At 36.1% G+C, this 20,577-nt stretch overlaps 1 pseudogene; it reads right to left on the bottom strand.

The window, feature by feature from the left end:
• Nucleotides 1-278: 278 nt before the first annotated feature.
• The window catches only part of LOC107001098, a 39,828-nt pseudogene continuing 19,529 nt past the window's right edge, over nucleotides 279-20,577 (bottom strand).

A 20,577-nucleotide genomic window follows, 5' to 3' on the forward strand; every position in this document is an offset into this window, starting at 1 on the left:
AACCACTGTCCGACCCATAACAAGTCTTACTAGGTGTGAAGAATGTGTATTTTTTTGCAAGTGCAAAGAGTTTCCGCATAGGAAAAGATACATCTTTATACCAAGAAAAAACTATATGTTTCTTGTCGATCATTAACAATATAGCAACAATCTTCCCCATATTTTCCTGTTCAGAAATATAAAGATCCAATATGAGATGGAAGAGCTTTGCCATATATATAGGCTACAAGTACAAAGGGATTTTTTATCTTGAGGATGTAATTTCTGATGCAACTAAGCTAACTCCACAAGGAGCTGAGCTTTGATGCAAGTTTTGTATTCTTTTAATCATCGCGGAGTTGAATAAACCTGAGTTTGCAGATAAAAGAAAGAATTCAGAAAACTATCCGCCTTAAACTTGTACAGCAGACAACCTTAAATAATATACAAGTCATTCAACCTTTTGTTACATTACTATTCAGAAAGAAAAAATTTAGTTATTAACAAAAACGAAGTGTGTTGGGAAAAACACGGATAAACACAAAAATATATATGGTAAAAGTAATGTAAATAAAATGAAAAAATTATGACACCAAGAATTTTACGTGGAAAACCCTTCTAAATAAGGGGAAAAAAACTCCGGGTCAAGAGGAGCAACTGATATTACTATAGTAAGAAATTTTACATTGTGTAGTCATGAATACAATACTCAAAGTCACTACCATACACTCAAAAGGAAAAACACTCTTTTGGTTTCCACCTTACTAAAATATCGCTCACACTCTATTTTTCTTCATAGACTATTTTTCTTCTATAATCTATGGAATACATCACTTTGCTCTCAAAATGATTTTCCTCTCTAACTTGGTGTGTTCTACAAATGAGGAAGAATTCTCTATTTATAGAAGGATAAAACCACTTCTATGTCACTAATGACATAGGTATATATAGAAAAGTTAAAAATTGTTACAAATCTTACCAATTTGTCAACCACCAAATCTTTTATTTTCAACTCCAATTACTATCCTTTTAAACAATTGCTTGTAGCAATGAATAGCTAAAGTTGACCAAAAATGGTATGGATTCAAGAAATCTCCCCCTCCAATCCCATTTACTGGAAGAAGGTATCTTCATCTTCTTTAGAGAGAGCTCATACCCTCAAGTTCTTTGAATAACTCGAACTTGTCTTTCGATATCGTCTTGTTCAGCATATCTGAAGGATTTTCACTTGTGTGGATCTTTTTTATGTGAAATGATTCACTCTCCACTTCCTCACGAATCCAATGATATCTGACGTCGATGTGTTTTGTTCTTGCATGGTACATGGAGTTCTTACTCAAGTCTATTGCACTCTAGATGTCACAATAGACAATATACTCCATCCGATTCAAACCAAGGTCTTGAAGAAATCGCTTTAGCCATATCATCTCATTGCCGGCTTCAGTAGCCGCAATATACTCAGTTTCAGTTGTAGATAGTGCAACACACTTCTGCAACTTCGACTTCCATGATATAGCTCGCAAGAAAAAGTAAACAAATATCCAGTGGTGGATTTTCTGTTATCAAGGTCACCTGCCATATCAGCATCGGTATAGCCTTTCAAAATTGGAGTTGATGCTCCAAAACACAAGCATTCATCTGAGCTTCCTCTAAGATACCTGAATATTCACTTCACAGCTTCCCAATGCTCCTTTCCTGGATTGTCGAGAAATCTGCTGACAATACCAACTGCGTGAGCAATATCAGGTCTAGTGCATATACCATTGCATACATTAGACTTCTTACGACGGAGGAATATGGAACTTTGGCCATATTCTCTTTTTCCTCCCTAGCTGTAGGACACATCTTCTTGCTCAACTTCATATGACCAGCAAGAGGTGTACAAACAGGCTTAGCATTCTTCATATTGAAGCGCTTTAGTACACGTTCAATGTACTTCTTCTGGGACAAATAAATTTTCCTTTTATCTCTGAGACGAGTAATTCTCATGTCCAAAATTTTCTTGGCATGGCCCAAGTCTTTCATAGAAAAAGACTTACACAACTCTTTCTTCAGCTCGTCAATCTTGGAAGTATTCTTGCCCACAATCAACATATCATCCACATACAGCAAAAGGATGATAAATCATTCTCAAAATTTTTTTGTACAAATACACAATTATCTGAAGAAGTCTTCTTATAGTCTTGCTCCTCCATAACAGATTAAAACTTCTTGTACCACTGTCTAGGAGCTTTCTTTAGGCCATATCGACTCTTTCTGAGTTTGCACACAAAATTTTCTTTACCATCTACTTTGATGCCCTCAGGTTGTTCCATATAAATCTCTTCTTCTAGATTACCAAGAATGAAAGCCGTCTTCACATCCATTTGCTCAATCTCTAAATTAAGACTAGCAGCCAAACCTAGAATTGTGCGAATCGAGGACATTTTCACAACAAGAGAAAATTTTTAGTCAAAGCCAATACCCTTCATTTGACCAGATCCCTTACAACCAATCTAGCTTTGTATCTAGGATTCAAGTTGTGTTCTTCAACTTTAGCTTTGAACACCCATTTTTTCTTCAAAGCTCTCATGCCCTTAAGATATTTTACCAACTCATAAGTGTGGTTCTCATGCAGAGACTTCATCTCATCTTGAATGGCTTCAATCCATAGATCATTGTGATCATCTTCCATGGCCTCCTTATAACATTCAGGTTCTCCCCCGTCAGTGAGTAACACATACTCATTGGCTGAATAAAGGGAGAAAGGAAACCATTTTCTTGTGGACCTCCGAAGCAGAATATTTGATTCGTCCACAACTTCATGAGCACATGATCATCAATAACAATATCATTGTTATTATCAACACTAACATATTTATGAGATACATGATTCTGGGCGTCATAATAATTATTATGACCAACAACATCATGCACACTTGTGTGAGAAACGTCATCATGATGAACTATACCATCAAAACTTAACAATTCTACCTTCTCCGCTTTGTCAATATCTTCAATTGTTTGATTATCCATGAAAATAATATCAAGGCTTCTCACAAATTCATATAGACTGTAACCAAATTCATCAAGGTCATATCCAGTGAAGATGCACTGGCTTGTCTTGGCATCTAACTTTGACCTCTCATCTTTTTGCACATGTACAAAGGCTTGCAACCAAATACTCTCAAATGGTCATAGTAAACATCCTTTCCATACAAACACTATTTGGTACATCACTTTGCAAAGCAACAACAGGAGATAGATTAATAACATGTGCAGCGGTCAATAAAGCCTCACCCCAAAATGAGTTCGGCAACTTTGCTTCAGAAAGCAAACATCTAACTCTTTCCATCAAGGTCCTGTTCTTCCTTTCAGTCAAACCATTAAGCTGAGGAGTCTTGGGAGGAGTCTTCTGGTGTCTAATACCTTGATGCTTGCAGTATTCGTCAAATGGTCCACAATATTCACCACCATTATCAGTACGAATACATTTCAGTTTCTTTTCAGTTTCTCTTTCAACTGAAGCCTGAAACTGCTTGAAGACACCTAACACTTGGTCTTTAGACATTAAGACATAGACCCAAAGTTTTCTTGAGCAATCATCATCGAAAGTGACAAAGAGTGCACCCAATGTTCTTTGTCTTCATTGGACCACATAAATCAGAGTGCACCAACTCAAGCAGCTTTATCTTTCTCGAAGGAGGATAATCCTTAAACAAAACTCTATTTTGTTTACCAGTCAAGCAGTGCTCACAATTTTCTAATTTAGCACTTTTGAAATTTGACAAAAAATTCTTCTTGGCTAGAACATTAAGTCCTTTCTCACTGATGTGGCTACGTCTCTTGTGTCATAACGTTGAGGGTTATAACTCTCAACCGCATTCACCATATCATCACAAGCATATGTCGTAGTCTAGTATAGACCACGACTTTGTTACCACGAGCCACAACTAAGGAACCCTTAATGAGCTTCCATTTTCCATCACTGTTGGTACTAACATATCCTTCATCATCTAAAACACCACAGAAATTAGGTGCAAATGAACATCAAGAGCATGTTTCACATTGTTCAAAACTAGTTTAGTTCCAACACTAGTTTCCAAACAAATTGTACCAATACCAACCACCCTAGAAATAGTCTCATTACCTATACTAAGGTTCCAAAATCACCAGGAGTATAGGAAGAGAAAAAATCCCTCCTTTGTGTCACATGAGATGCGGCACCAGTGTCCACAACCCAGCTTGACTCATCACAAGCAATATTTATCATATCCTTCATCAAGGACAGTAACAAGATCTTCGATGGTAACAGTGGCTTGGCAATTTTCATTGCCATCTTCTTTTGTTTTCTCTTTGATTTTGTTTTCCCTGTTCAACTTCCTGCAGAACTTATTTGTGTGCCATTTCATGCCACAATGATAGCACTCAATATCCTTAAGTCTGCATCTGAATTTGCTCCTATATTGTTCTCTGTACTGAGAACCACGAATTTTGTTTCTCCCCATGGGGCCAGTTATCAGGACATCCGACGAAGAAGACCCTTGACTTTTCTCCTCATCTCTTCGTTCAAGACACTACTCTTGGTAGAATTTATAGAGATCTCACCATTCGGAGCAGAATTTGATGATGAAGTTCTAAATGTTTCCCAAGAGTCTGGTAGGTAATCAAGTAGTTGGTTCATGATCCCCTGAAAATTCTTCAGATGGTCTCGAAGAACCATCATGATACTTTAAATTCAACATCTGCTTTATTAAGAACATTTTGTTATTTCCAGTCTTCCGAGCATACAAACTTTCAAGATGCTCCCATAGGGTTCGAGCATGTGTCTCCCCAGAAATATGGTTCAACATATTATCGTCGACCCATTGCCTGATGAATCCACAAACATGTATGTGCAACAGATTCCACTCTTCATCTGTTTTATTATCAGGTTTACAGTGGTAAATTCTGGTTTGTAAAAGTTCTTGACATAAAGAAGATCTTCCATTTCCCCCTTCCGAATGGCATAATTAAATCCATTCAAAGTAATCATTCTACTTGTGTTGACTTCCATTGTTTTTTCCCCAAAAAATATTGTTATCGCAAATCAAAGTAAATCTTTTCTGATGTGGAAGTTCAAATTATGATGCAACTACAGAGCATACTCGACTTTGATATCAGTTTGTCGGGAAAAACACGGATAAACACAAAAATATATATGGTAAAAGTAATGTAAATAAAATGAGAAAATAATGAAACCAAGAATTTTACGTGGAAAACCCTTCTAAATAAGGGGAAAAAAATACGGGTCAAGAGGAGAAACTGATATTACTATAGTAAGGAATTTTACACTGTGCAGTCATGAATACAATACTCAAAGTGACTACTATACACTCAAGAAGAACAACACTTTTGGTTTCCACCTTACTAAAATATCGCTCACACTCTATTTTTCTTCACATACTATTTTTCTTCTATAGTCTATGGAATACCTCACTTTGTTCTCAAAATGGTTTTTCTCTCTAACTTGGTGTGTTCTACAAATGAGCAAGAATAGTCTATTTATAGAAGGATAAAATCATGCATGTGTTACTAATGACATAGGTAAATATAGCAAAGTCAAAATTGATTGCATATCTTACCAATTTGTCAGTCACCAAATCTTTTATTTTCAACTCCAATTATTATTTCTTTTTAACAATTGCGTATATCAATTGAATAGCTAAAGTTGACCAAAAAATGGGATGGATTCAACAAAGTAGACCTTTCACGTGAACACATTCATAACACAAAAAAAGAACATGAATATGTAAACATCTTAGTCACCTTTGAGCATCTTTCTTAATGCTTGGAGTTCCCTCAAACATCGGGCCTAGACTTTCAGGAGCAACAATAAACACATTCGCTATGCTGAAGCAAGAGTCAAAACAGGAAACATTAGAGGAAATTATATTTTGTATGAGGCCTAAAATTTCGAGAAACCTTGCAACTTACATTCCAAGTTGTTCAAATTTCTTGTCAACCTGAGGGGCATTGAAACTACGAACAAACTCTCCATATTCTGTTATGTCACGCTTCAAACGCAAGCCTCCACTGCAAAAGTCAGAGAGAATTTCGGTAGATGAAGCAACTTTCAACAGATGTGCATTACAAATAGGGGAATTCACCTAAATGTCAAACCAGATACCAAGCACAAACTTTTACGTTTTATGTTTCTCTAACCATTGATAGATGTTGGTTTTAATCCAGAGTGCTTTCTGGATTATGTATATTGTCTTCTTCGAGACATCTGCTTCCTTTCTTTGTTATTCTTTTCAGGACATTAAGATGTGCCTCGAGTAATAAAAACTTATTCCAGGAGACCAGAATAAATAAGTAAGAAACTTAGTAACTGTCATGAGACAGTTACACATTTAATGGGTGGTTTTTCCTGTAGAAATAGGGGCACGGTAGTGAAAAAGAAGGATACTCAGAAAATAAAGGAATTTTGGGAGAGTTTCTAGTCTCTCGAATGTCTAGAAAGGTTGTGCTCTTTATGATTATATAACTAAGTTCATTATTGTCTAGGATGTGATTTATCATACTAGTAATGTACTCGTGATTGTTGTAATATTAGTGAATCTAGTGTGAAACACCAGTATTTGTTCCTTAATTTTGTATTTCATCAGTAAGGTCTATCAAATTTGTATTAGAGCAGTAACGTTCAGGGATGGTGAGTAGAATGGAGGGACGAGTTGAACAAGTGGAGACAAATTTGACAGGAGTAAGAGAAGATATCAGAAAACTGGAAGGATGGTTTCAAGAAATGACAGAGACTCTTGCTAGAATCGAAGAACAAGGGATAACTATGATAGCAGAAGCATCTCCTTCTCAAACCAGATCTATTGGAAATCAAGAAGAGGGAAGCAATGTCAACTGGGTTGGAGAAAAAGATGGGAAGAAGTTCAAGAAATTATAACTACCAGTTTTGGAAGGAGAGGTCCTTTGGGATGGATTTTCAAAGTTGAGGCGATATTTTACCATGAATGAAATTACTGAAGCGAAAAGATTACAAGCAGCAGGTGTATGTTTTGAAGGAAAAGCCTTAAATTGGTATTATTGGATGGAATCTCAAAAACAAATGTTAACCTAGGAGGACTTCAAAAGAGAGTCGTTGAACCGATTTCATCATTCTCAAAAAATCAATCAATATGTTGTGTTAATGGGGATGAAGCAGGTTAGCACAGTTGTCGTGTTTCATGAAGAATTTGAGAAGGTCTCAGCATCTATGAAGGAAGCATCTGATGGAATGTTATCTGGAGTATTTTTAAATGGGCTGAAAGAGGAAATTTGAGCAAAAGTGATGTTGTTTCAGGCTGAAACCTTGAGGGAGATAACGGAGATTGCTCAAAAGGTGGAGGATCAAAATTATGTTTTGCAGGAAGTACAAGGTTTTAAATTTGATCAGGCAGAGGAAGTGCAAGTAATAAACCAGTTGGGTTTAGACCCAATTATAACCGAGTTCCAAACATTCTTGAATCTCGTGACACAAGAGCCGGAGTAGCAAGTCGTAACACTGATTCATCAGTGCATACTACCACAAAGTCGACTAGCTTCAACGGGACTGCAGTAGCAAAGTCTAAAGGACAATTCAAAAGGTTGTATGATTCAGAATTTGCCTGAAAAAGAGAGTTAGGGTAATGTTTCAGATGTGATGAAAAATTTGGCCCTAATCATCGTTGTAATAATAGGAAGCTTAACCTATTGATTATCTGATAGGCACCCAACACTGATGAAGACGAAACAGAGGAATTGTTTGAGTCTACAGCAGAAGATGTAGTTGAAGGGGAAATGAAAGGTACTATGATGGTGTTGATATGAATTCAGTTGTGGGCCTTACAAGAGGTAGAACAATAAAACTTGTGGGGAAGATTCATGGACACGATGTGATAATTTTGGTCGATAGTGGAGCTACCCATAATTTAATATCATCCACCCTCGCTCATCGTCTGCAATAACCTATTAAGAAGACCAAAGGATTTGAAGTAACAATTGCTAATGGTCAGCAGGTTTGTGGGAGTGAAGTGTGCAAAAAGGTAAGGATAGATGTGCAAGGAGTCCAAATCAACCAACAATATTTTCGATTTGAATTGAGGGGAATTGATGTGGTATTAGGGATTGAATGGTTAGCCACATTAGGAAAGATGAGGGTGAATTGGAAACTTTTTACCATGAAATTCAAAGATGTAGGAAGATTGGTGTCGCTTCGAGGGGGTCGGTCCAGAGGTGGTTCGAACAGTAGTATCACTGAAACCCATGACTAATTTCTTAACGAAAGGAAACCAAGGATTTCTGGTCGAGATGAATCAAGTAACAATAACAAAATATGTAGAAGCTGTATTCATTAAGGAAGTGGTTAAATTGCATGGATTTCCTAAGTCTATTGTGTCTGATCGTGACTGTGTGTTCATAAGCCACTTTTGGAAGGAACTATTCAAGCTAGCAGGCACTACCTTAAGGTATAGCTCTTCTGATCATCCAGAAACTGATGGGCAAACAGAAGTTGTGAATAGGAGTTTAGAAACATATCTCCGTTGTATGGCAGGAGAAAATCCTAAAGAATGGTTCCACTGGTTATCTTGGGCTGAGTATTGGTTGAACACATTCTTTAATAGATCTGCAGGTATGACACCCTTTAAAGCATTATACGGAAGGGATCCATCATCAATTTTTCACATGAATGACACTACTTCAGCGGTTGAATAAGTAAATGAGCAGGTGCGTACTAGAAATCTGATCTTAACCGAACTCAAAGAACATTTGTTACAAGCACAACAAAGAATGAAGAATCAAGTTGATCGACATCGTAGAGAACTGACTTTTAAGATTGGTGAACTAGTATATCTCAAACTTCGGCCCTACAAACTACGTTCTTTGGCTAAGAAGATCAATGAAAAACTCAGTCCCCGTTTTTATGGTCCTCACAAGATTCTGGAAAAGATTGATCTGTAGCTTATCGGTTGGAGTTACCAGTTGGAACACATATTCATTTAATGTTTCATGTTTCACAGGTGAGATAATGCTTGCTTCGAACTACTTCTGCTCAAAACCTACCTCCATTTCTTACCCAAGAATTGGAGCTTCAAGTTGAGCCTGAGGCAGTGAGACAGATCAGGAAGCTAATCAATGGAAAATTGGAAGTGCTAATCAAGTGGAAGAACCTATCAGACTTTGAGAATACTTGGGAGGAATATGCAATCATCGATCAATAATTTCCGGACTTTCACCTTGAGGACAAGGTGATTCTTATAGGGAAAGGTAATGAGGACAAGTTGATTCTTATAGGGAAGGGTAGTCATGAGACAGTTACACATTTAATGGGTGGTTTTTCCTTTAGAAATAGGGGCAGGGCAGTGAAAAAGGACACTCAGAAAATAAAGAAAAGGAATTCTGGGAGAGTTTCTAGTCTCTCGAATGTCCAGAAAGGTTGTGATCTTTATGATTATATAACTAAGTTTATTATTGTCTTAGGATGTGATTTATTATATTAGTAGCGTACTCGTGATTGTTGTAATATCAGTGAATCTAGTGTGAAATAGCAGTTCTTGATCCTTTATTTTGTATTTCAGCAGTAAGGTCTATCACATTACTGATCTGTTCATATTCTAAAACATTGACTTGCTTTATTATCTCCTCAGTCGAAGACTTTTACTTCTTGAAACTACAAGGACTTTATGCTTGTGCTATCCCTTCAGATGAAAAAATTGATGCCCCAATTATCAGAGTGCATATAACTCAAAGTACATTTGATTTTATGCTCTAGAGCTAAAATCAAGCCTTTTATGTTCTCCATATATATGCACTGCTCACATGAATCCATATTTCATGTAATCTAACACAAATAAGTCTTGCCATAACTTTCTCACGAATATGCTAACATTTAACTAAAAATAACTTTAGTTTTATGATCTAGTGCAAAAACCAGCATTTTTATGTTTGTTTATACTTGCAATGCTCTCAGGAATCTATCTTTCCTGCAATTTGACCACAAAGAAAATGATTTTTCAGTTTTGGATGTGAAGGGCAGGCTTAGGCTTATTAAGGTCAAACGCTTCATTTGTGAGGAAGTGAGAGGATGTGTGATCGATTTGTTTTTCCCTTCTAACTGATCTGCTGTGTGTCACATTGCGTTATTCATAGAGGAAGAACGCCAAGTCCTTGCTTGTTCGACAAAGTTAGGTCTTTTCTTGCTTATATGCCTACCATCATATACCACAATTATCTTAGAATTAGACATAAATGATGTGGCAATAGCTGCAATACCTGTACCAGTCAACCTTGATATATCTAGAAACTACTATAATTTCTTCTTCTGCTGCTGCTACTAAATCGAATGAACTACAGAAAGGAATTACCTAGGATTAAAAGTGAACTTTTGCCAATGGTTAAGAAACCCCTTGTGCAAGTGATTCCCCTATAAGAACATTTTTAAAATAGACAAACATAGTATCAATATAAGAAATTTTGGCAAAGAAAACTAAATACAGAATCAATAAGTTGCAGATAATTTAGACACTACTGAATAACCCGACACGACAGAAATACATAGCACTAAAATGGATGCAGAGACAAGTTTCAATTTCTTCCTACCATTTGCACAACAAATGTGTGTATGCACAAACTAACCATGTGTATATTCTTAGCAGATCAATATCATGGGTGGCTTTGTTAATTGGTGATTTTTGAGAGTTACAGGCTAGGACATGTGTAAAGGTAAATTCAGTTGATTATACAATTTCGAACAAGCTACCGAACAATTTCAAGAAACAGAACTCTCTGAAACAATAAAAATGACCGATTGGGTCAAGGATCAGTTATCGTGCATCTGGAAACAGCATTAACCTAAGAAATTACAAGAAGATAACTTTACCTAACAGATAAAAAAGAGAAGTGATAGATCTGATAGAATGCCTTTAAGAATACAAAGCGATGGGTTTCTTTGTCTCGATTGTAAATACTTTTGATAGCACTTTCTTGGTGCTATCTATAACACACTCAACTTTTCTTGGGAAAAAGGATACTTGAGAGAAAATTTCCGGCATCAAGGTTTTGGACTAAAAGTAATAGTGACAGCAATAAGAACAGTAACATACCAGTTCAGTCAGGAAGGCTTGTTTGTTAAACCCTTCCAGTCCAGTGAAAGCCGACTCAAGCACACGGGAAAGGTATGCAACAGCACTGGTTGTAGATATAATATTAGTATACCAGTAAAATGAAACTAAATGATTGCCAAAAAAGACGTAAATTCAAAAGATCTTAAAATATACTACGCCAGATATAAAGAGGAAAGCAATCACAAGATCAACTGAAATTTCATACTTGGATATGTTCTTGATGTTTCAAGAATACATCTTTCTATAAAAAAGACTAACATATGTGCATCTTCTAATTAATATAGGGATTCACCATGCACAAGCACTTGTTGGCCGATGGTCAGGGATAATGCCATCATCAGGTGATCGATAATCTGTTGCCTTTTGTTCAGTTGACAGTAGCCTTTCTACCTGAAAGCAGTCCAAGGGGAACATGATGTCAAACAAAATGTTTGGTTTTAGAGGACAGATGCAAGAGTTGGAAAACATTAAGTGGCTGGTAAAAGTGACCAATGAGATACTTTGCCTAGGGAGGATAAGTGTCCCACATATAGCACTTATCAAGCCTATACAGAAGAATAAATATTCTAAATCACAAACCTCTGCTATGACAGTTTCAATGCACTGTTGAAGACCCTTACAAGCAACACTCTCTGCACGTGACATAGCTGTTGCCATTTCTTCACAGGAAGTAAATGCCGCGATATGGAGTTCACAAAATACTAAAGAAAACCAGGAGTTAAGTGCAATTGAGTTAAAGCTACATCTATATAAATTTAAATTGACTCCACTGGCATCAAAACAACCTACTTGCTGCAAAATAGCCACACTGCTTCCACAACGTTGCACAGATGCCATGAGAGATTTGAAACTGCTTTCACCAGCAGCAGCTGCATTTTCTGCCTATATAAAACCAATCATACAACAAGACAGATGGTCGCTTAATATTTATATGTATATAAAGTACAAAACTCTAGATCAAAAGAAAAGACTGGAATAATTACGGCAGTAGCAGCTGCTGCAGCAACTCTTCGGCTAACACTAGTTCCCAGCAACTGTTTTTCCCTCAAGGCAGCAGCCTCAGTAAGGCCTTCTCTGGCTCTTTCAAGACCTCCTATTATGTATTGACTGACCTGCAAAAGTCTAGAGTGAGAAAACAATTGTACCATAACTACTGTTACGCCTCTTTCCAAATTAGTTGGGTCTGGTAAGATGGAACCTCAGTAACCACTCAGCTCTATTTGTCCTGTTTCATTACCCAATAATTTGTCCTAAAGGGGTTATCAAACGACTAGTGATCCTCTAAACCATGTACTTATTTGTGCATCAAAATATAATTTCTACCAGAACTAAAAGGATTCTTGTCAAACACCAGACCTGTTGTTAGTGAACCCAGGATAAGGACAACAATGTAAGTGTTCCACTAATAAAACACCAGACCTGTTGTTAGTAAACCCAGGATGAGGACCCAATGTAAGTGTTCCACTAACAAACACCAGACCTGTTGTTAGTGAACCCAGGATGAGGACCCAATGTATGTGTTCCACTAACAATTCTATTCATTTTGTGGACATGTTGAGGCTTGGAGGCTAAACATTGCGTCCATATATAATTACAGATTTCATTAACATTCTGGAGAAGTTACCTTTTAATTTGGTAAGTATCCTCTGAACGCATAGCACAACCTTAACATTTCTCTATTCCAGTGAACCTATTTTAATTCTGTCGTGCAACTTCATCTAGATGAATTGACTGCATATAGTCATCTCACTCCTTTCTTCTTGTGTTGGCTAACTTAGAGTCTATATGATTTTTGGTTACTTCTACTTTTCCTAAGACCATTACTCTAGAGTGCTTCTCCATGGCTCAAACTTTTGGTTTGACTTCGCTTGTTTAGGGCTTTCGGCGATTAAAACAATAACTTCTGCAAATAACATACTCCATTGAATCCCATTTTGTATATTATTGATACACTCATTCATGACTAGGGTAAAAAAGTAATGTGCAACCAAAGATTTTGGGAGATTTGCTCGTCTCCTCCAACTCTTATAACACCTGTCAAAGCTCTTTTATCCCACAATAAAGCAAAATGATATTACCAAAGTTTAATGTAATTTATCTTTCATCATCGGAGATGTTTCTATACAAATGCTAGATATTTCAACATGCAAAAGCAAACAGTGAAAATAGAACTCCTTATTCTGCATTAGAGATATTGCTTAATGAATTCTAAACATGCAGAAGACTACAGATATATATATAGAGGCACACACACAAACACATATTTTAGATATATGTCACATAAGATATATATTGTACCTTCTATGAATTTCCTACTTGATTAATGCATGCTCCCAGTGACATGATGAAAGAACTAAAAGACGACAACAATTGAAACAAACTATAAATGTAAAAGGAGGTGATGAACTTACTTGGTCCAGAAGGCATGTGAAAATAGGTTTAATGCTAGCAGCAAGTGCAGCAGGCTGTATAAGAGGTATAATCAATTAGCTAATCCCTGTAGGTTTTTATCTACTAAAGTATAACAGTCAACAAATAGATCATCAAGTTAGGAGAATGGCCTAAAGACGTGTACCAGCGGCAGAAGACACTAAAAAAAGATAACTACAACATACTTGATTACTACAGGCCACATTGTAACTTTACTTGGCAAATATGGTATACATTATTGAACTTATATTGAATCTAGTGGCAGTGCCTTCAGTTTAAAACAAACAGTAATAAGTTGTCAAGGAGAAAAGATAAGGATCAGATGTAGGAATGGAGAATAATTCCATGATGTATATTTTGGACCGTTTGGCTAGAAAGAGATCACATGTGTTTCAAGAGAAATCAGATTCCTGTTTTGCCAAAAGTTGGAAGTCTTTTTACAAAATAAAAGTTTTTTCTGTAGGATTACAGGTTGATGTGAAGGAATGGTTGTATTGATACAGTACTGGATTTTGTCTATTGCCTACATTTCTAAGTGACAAATCTAGCTGTTTTGCATAAAATCAGAACAGTCTTGTTGCTGAGGTCTTCTGTATAAAATTTATATTACTTACTAAAGAAAGTATGGAGAAGATTCTCACTCCCTCTGTATGTATGTCAACTATAGCTCTTTAACTATTCAACTAACCTGTCTATGTAATAAATAATTTACTACTGTGCCAAGGGGAATCTCCGCATACATGATATCCAAAGTAGAGGAACATACACAATCACTACCAACAGTCATATGGATAAACATCTTTTCAATCTAAATTCTAATCTGACTAGCCTAAAGCATCTTTTTAATAAAATAGGTCAAAAATTCTACTGGACTTGAAAACGAACATGATGTGAATGAATCTACTCCGGCACAAGCCTTGATACAATAATTAGTTCCTTTTGATTTTCAAGCCAAAGGAAAAAAACTGAGAGATGATGAAGGTACAACTTCAGTAACATCTTGAAACATGTCATATATACCTGTAAGTAAAACAAACTGCATCTGGATATTGCTTCTTCGTTCCAACGAACATACTCTGTTACCACAGTGACAGAAGTTTCCGGGTTAGAAAGTACTATTGAAGCACCTTTTGAGCGTCCAACTGTCCCAGACGACTCAGAGCTGGATAGCTGACTTTCACTACGCAGTTCATCCATATGCAAATTAAAACAAGAGGTCTGCTCAAAATTGTTCAAGAGAAGGCCACCAGAATGATATGTTACAGGTGGAACACTTTCATAAACATCTATAAGTTCAGAAAGTTGTTGGGCATCTATTGTTACAATAACATTGTGGACCTTCAATATTGTTTAATGCTGTCCAGAAGCAGGTAGCCTTGTCAGCTAGTATACCAAATTTCATGCAAGCTAAGTTTGATTTGGTAAGATCCTATGTGGAGCAAAGATTTTGCAATTTACATTGCACCTACTAGGTGCTTTTGAACAGAAATATTTCAAGGTTCCCTAGAACCAGAAAATTGACAACCAATAATTTCTTTACTTCATTTAGGAGTTCTGATTGTTTTCATTGTGGAAATAGCTTCTTCCAAATTTTCCTTGTTTTACCTAAGCAATAGAGAGAAAGGAGTGCCTTAAACAGAAACTAGAATGATGAGACTGTTCAGAAGGAGAAATTGTCACAAACCTTAGCTTTGTAAAGTTGTTTAAGAAAGGCTTGGTCACACTCTATGTATATATCTTTGTGTGGTAGAAACAATGATTCTGTCAAACCTGAACCAGAAGAAAATGGAGATCACAAATATAATTGACATAAACAAAGCCAGTTCAACAAATTATAAATGGAAATAACCTATGGTCAAGACCATCTAGATTGACCTCGTGGTAAAAACAAAAGTGAATATCTTCAAGAAACTGATTCTAGTACCCAAATGAACCATAGTAGTAAACCACAGTAAGTAACCTAACAGGACCAGAACGTTTTCTATAATATTTGGAACTGAAGTTAGATGTAGAAACAATCTTAGCAAATTACAAGAAACATAACACTTCAAGATTTGATATAGACTCGCATGTATTTGCTGTTTCTCTTAAACAGGTAAAGGAGAAAAACGAGTCTACAATATTAATTGATCATTAATATCGGAAGCAGTACATGCTTCAACGACGGAAAAGAACAAAACATGGGTGTCAAGACTTCTCTTTCATTAAGAACCTGGACATCTAGCAATACCTAATACTCAAATTTCTTCGAGAATCTGTATTTCCCTCCCACTTTTGCTGAACACCCTGTCCTCCTTTATCTCTTTTTTTTTAATTTCATCTCTCCGTGAAGTGCATAATATGCCCATAATAGAAAACTCTTTATTTCTTCAGAACCTTGTCATTAACTGTCCTAGTTGACAGAGAAATTAGAATGAAGACTCATGAGGCTTATATCATGCATTTACATGTCTCTGTAAGGTAAATCCTTAAAATACCAGCATGTTCGCCAAATTAAGTAGTCATATGCAGATCCTGGCACATTCCACCTCTGTTTTATAGCATATTTATTACATTTCAAACAGCTATATTAAGGTAATAATGAGATGGCACAAAGGTTCATTTCATTTCTACCTTCAACATCCAAGTCATCACATCCAACACTTCGCAACTCCTTATCAAACTCTTGTGTCTTCTCATATGCGACAGCAAGAAATCTGAGATACTGAACATTCAAAGGCAACAAAAGAGTCAGCCAAAGTCCATATTTTCCTCTTCTGATAGAAATGAACAATCTCTGCAACATCACTTACTAATACAAGTCTGCCTTCTGCCATGGGAGGTGGGTTAACAAGAGATGGTTTTAGTAGGAGCTTCTCTTGAAGTTTTGGAACACGACCCTCCAAGACACGCTAATCATAACCTCAATCTATTAGTTACCAGTTCCATAATTGCATTTTTTGTGGAAACACTCACTCAGTAAGCACTTTACTGGAATGGAAAATATCAGGCAGACAGAAATTGTTTTTGTCTAAATTAACTGTTGCACGTCCACTGATATGTTATTCTTTATATGCATATATTGTTAATGCTCTGCGACGACAAGCCTGGCCTTGTTTTCTTTTGCTGCTGCAGCACCATCATACAAAAACAAGATAGACAATAACTGCCTCAAGCACACCATAAGTAGTTATCAACCATACCTGAACTAATATCGACATTACATCTTTAGGGGAAGGGAAAACTGCTGCTATAGTGGCTGCTTCTTTTCGCACCGTGTCTGGAAGAAACCTAATGTGTTAAAATTCAAAAGGCATGCATTTAGAAGAGAAATGCTGTTTTATAAACTTCAACCAAAATAACCTGCATTTTCTTTAAACATTGAAGAAAGGCCATGAGCAACATTGCTAGGGCTGGGTTGGGCACCCTCATCACCAAGGACCAATTTAGCATCTGCATTCATCACCGCAATATCAAACATGGGACGTAATCCCACGTAGTGTTGCATGGCACTGGTACCCCTGTTAAACTGCTTGGAGAACGAATATGTCAAATTATGAAGTATTCTTTTCAATTGAAAACACCAAGAATCAGGTTCAAATTCCAGAGAAAAGATAAAAACCTTTCACGTTATCCCCTGTTTACAGGAAGTTTAATAGAGATTTAACATGAAGTACTTATGACAGGTCTACTGAAACAGCTTAATTTACGTGTGACAAAATTTTACCATATTCACCCATTGTAGACAAATCACACTTCTGTGTAGCCGTATCAAGTCGAGCTAATAATCTGTTTTCCAAGGCTAGCAGCTCACCAAATAAGAAGACTACTTAGAATGTCCTTTAAAATGAAAAAATGAATATGACATCACAGGAAAGACATAAAATAAATGTCAACCAAGAGCACATTAGCTAGCTAAAACCATCAGAAGAAAACAAAAGCTAGGCGTCCAAACAGCGAATGTAAAAATTGAGTACTATGTTTAGTACGTCTTTAGATCTTAAAATGCAGTACTATGTGCCCATATCAAAAAATCCATTTGAGACTACAGAGAAATTACACAAGTAATGTTTACTATGATCAATTTTTACAAGTTTAAACAGAACTAGCTACTTTTCCCCGAGAAACTTTCTGAAACTTAAAACGACAAACCTGAGAATGAACTAAAGGTATTTGCAATTCTATGACCTTTTAAGATATAGTCTTCTAATATGATATGTCGTATTTACATCATTGTGCAAAATTTTAGGAGTCAGAGCAATATGGTCATTGAAGGAGCTAGATCATAGCATTTTAGCATGCATTATTGCTCTTACTTTAACAACAGATGTTTAATTGGCCTCTTTCCTTGTTCTAATTATTCTTATGGATTCAGATGCACCAAATGAACATCCGTTTATCCCTTTATTAAGTTGTCCATACATCTTCCTAGACGAAAAAACAGTAAAGAGACATGAAAAAGAGTAAGAGATCGATGTTACAAGTTTCAAAGATACTGTGCCTGTTCAATGGTCTGAGACGTGCTTCACGCTGGACTACACACAACATAAGGACCTCATGGTTCATAATTGAAAATCCTGTTGGTTTAAGTCTTTGGAACTTCTATTGATGACAAACATGTTTTTCATACCAGACCAGAACATCATTGATGTCAAATAAAGATTAAAATTGAAATGATTCCTCCCCCGTCCCAATTATATGACACTATTTCCTTTTTAGTTTAATCCCAAAAGGGACACCTTCTATATTTAGTAACAATTTGACTTGAAACGTATACCCTTAATGAGATGAGTCACACAAATATCTATGGCTTATTCTAGACAACACGTTTCAAAAGTCTTCGTTTCATTCTTAAGCTCAAAGTCCTATCAAACACCTTCCCATAAATTGGGACGGGGGGGCTAATTAGATGAAAAATTATTGTTTTGTGGTTCCATCTTCAAGATAGATCTCATGGGTAATAAAAAAGCAGGTCTTATTGCTTGGTGCCTGAACAGAAGAACTACCTAAGCAAGCAAAGCACTCAACCTGTTTTGCACCTAGAAATTTCTTAAGAAGTTTGTTGTAGAGTTGCCAGAAGGTTCTTAATGCTTCAGATCTTTCTACCAACAAATAACCTACTTCTGCTCTACTTTTTTTATCTACACAAGTTCAATCATATATTATGCTCCTCTAAAACTTCAGAGTCTCCATTTCTCGGGGTGGTAGTTCTTGAAAAACTAGCTAGTCAAGAAGAACAGAAGTTTCAAACACAGCTTTAGAATAAATCCATGAGGAGCAGTAAAACATCAGTAGTTAAAGAAATAAGTAGTTCGCTGTCGTACCATTGCAGTACTCCTGGAGGTTTGTGATAGCAACTTCCAATCCTATATGTGAAGTTGCATTTCCAACAGCAGAGGAGACAGTTGTTTTTTGTCTTCCAATATCTTCATCAGCAAATGATCCTGCAAATTACTTAAATGTGATTATATCTGGGGAAAAATCATATTGTTACACAATTGAGGATGAAAACAGATTCTCTAAGGTGAAAGATATACAATTAATCACTCAAAGGCTTCTTTTTAAATGACAAAAAAAGAAAATGTAAATGCAGCAACAAAAAATTCTTTGTTGCTCCAATCCTCTAGACCAAGTACAGGAACCAGGATTAGATCATTTTTTTTAATGGTATAAACAGGAGAAGCTAAATTAGTGGATGATTAAATGTCTTTGAATATCCCGTCCATCGAAGGACTTTGTGAGAAGTTAATATTTTAGTGTACTTATCTACAATTAGAACCAAAACCTTATGCAGTATCACCAATGGGAGATCAGACAGTTAATAAGAGAATAACTCAATAACCTGAAGCAACCCAGCGGTCAAGTTTCTCCGTCCGGTGTAACTCTTAGGAAATCCCACCACCCGTCCAGAAAAAGTAAAAAGACAGAAATGACCCAACCCTGTATTAAGTATTCCCATTTTGATGATTCTCCACAGGAAACTAGTAAAACATTTCAAAGTTATCAGAAGAAAAAAAATGAACCTAAAATTTTAAGTTCTCTTAATTATTTTTGGTGATGACATGATAGTAGTTAGATGTTACTGAAGAATTTGAGAAGAACAGGCTTATTTTGTATGTCGGTATGCCTTTACATCCCATGGGTAGGTTTATTAATTCAATAAATCCTATAACTAATTCAGGGACCTCAATCAAAGGAAATATTATATTCCTATAACTACTAAAGGAAAAATAGTCGCCTAAAATCATGCTAATTGATTAACAGCATCAACACCTCGAAAGAAGCCAGAGGTACTGCTTAATCAGCTACTCTGAGGCTAGGTGAAACTGAAGAGCGTTAACCAACAATGGAAAATACGAGAAGGAGAGAAAGAGAGAAATTCAGAAGCGGTAAAACGAAAATGATATGCCTTAAATCCGTAGGTAATAAATAGTATAGTTAAATAACGGAAAAATATGATAATGGAGTAAACGATTAAAATGATTGTGCCATGACAGCATATCCTAATTTGCACAAACTTGAGATAGATAAGTTGTCTGAGAGTCAGAAACACTGAGATTTCTCAGGTTATAAATAGCTAAATGAGGAAGAATATTAATAATTGATAATTTTTTGAATGAAGGCATCTGATTCTTGGTGCAAGTGTAAAACAAAAATATTACACCGTTAATAATAACAATGGAAAAAATATCCCCCTTATTTTTTGTTGGCAAAGAAAGATCAGACGGAAACTGGAAAGCAGAAGTAAAGGAAAAAAAGTCAAGAGTGATAAGCAGGGTTATTACCTTTTGACCTGGTTGCAAGTTATCTAGTTTGACCTTAGAATAGTCAGCTCAACCAAAGATAATAAAACAAAAGTTGGCAAAGAATTTTCACATTTACAGTTCTGAGAATATCCAAGGAATGGTAATGAGCATTACTTAATCTCTAGGCAATAGAAGCAGCTTCAGCGACACAGTTATCATCAATGAATAAAGGAGAAAGTTGTGTCAGGTCTCCTGCACTTCTATTTAACTCCATCAAGTACTGTTTGAGGGAAGTCAATTTATTCCATCAATTTTTTATAAAGAACACA

This window comes from Solanum pennellii, chromosome 10 (assembly GCF_001406875.1).
Source record: "Solanum pennellii chromosome 10, SPENNV200".
Lineage (NCBI taxonomy): Eukaryota > Viridiplantae > Streptophyta > Magnoliopsida > Solanales > Solanaceae > Solanum > Solanum pennellii.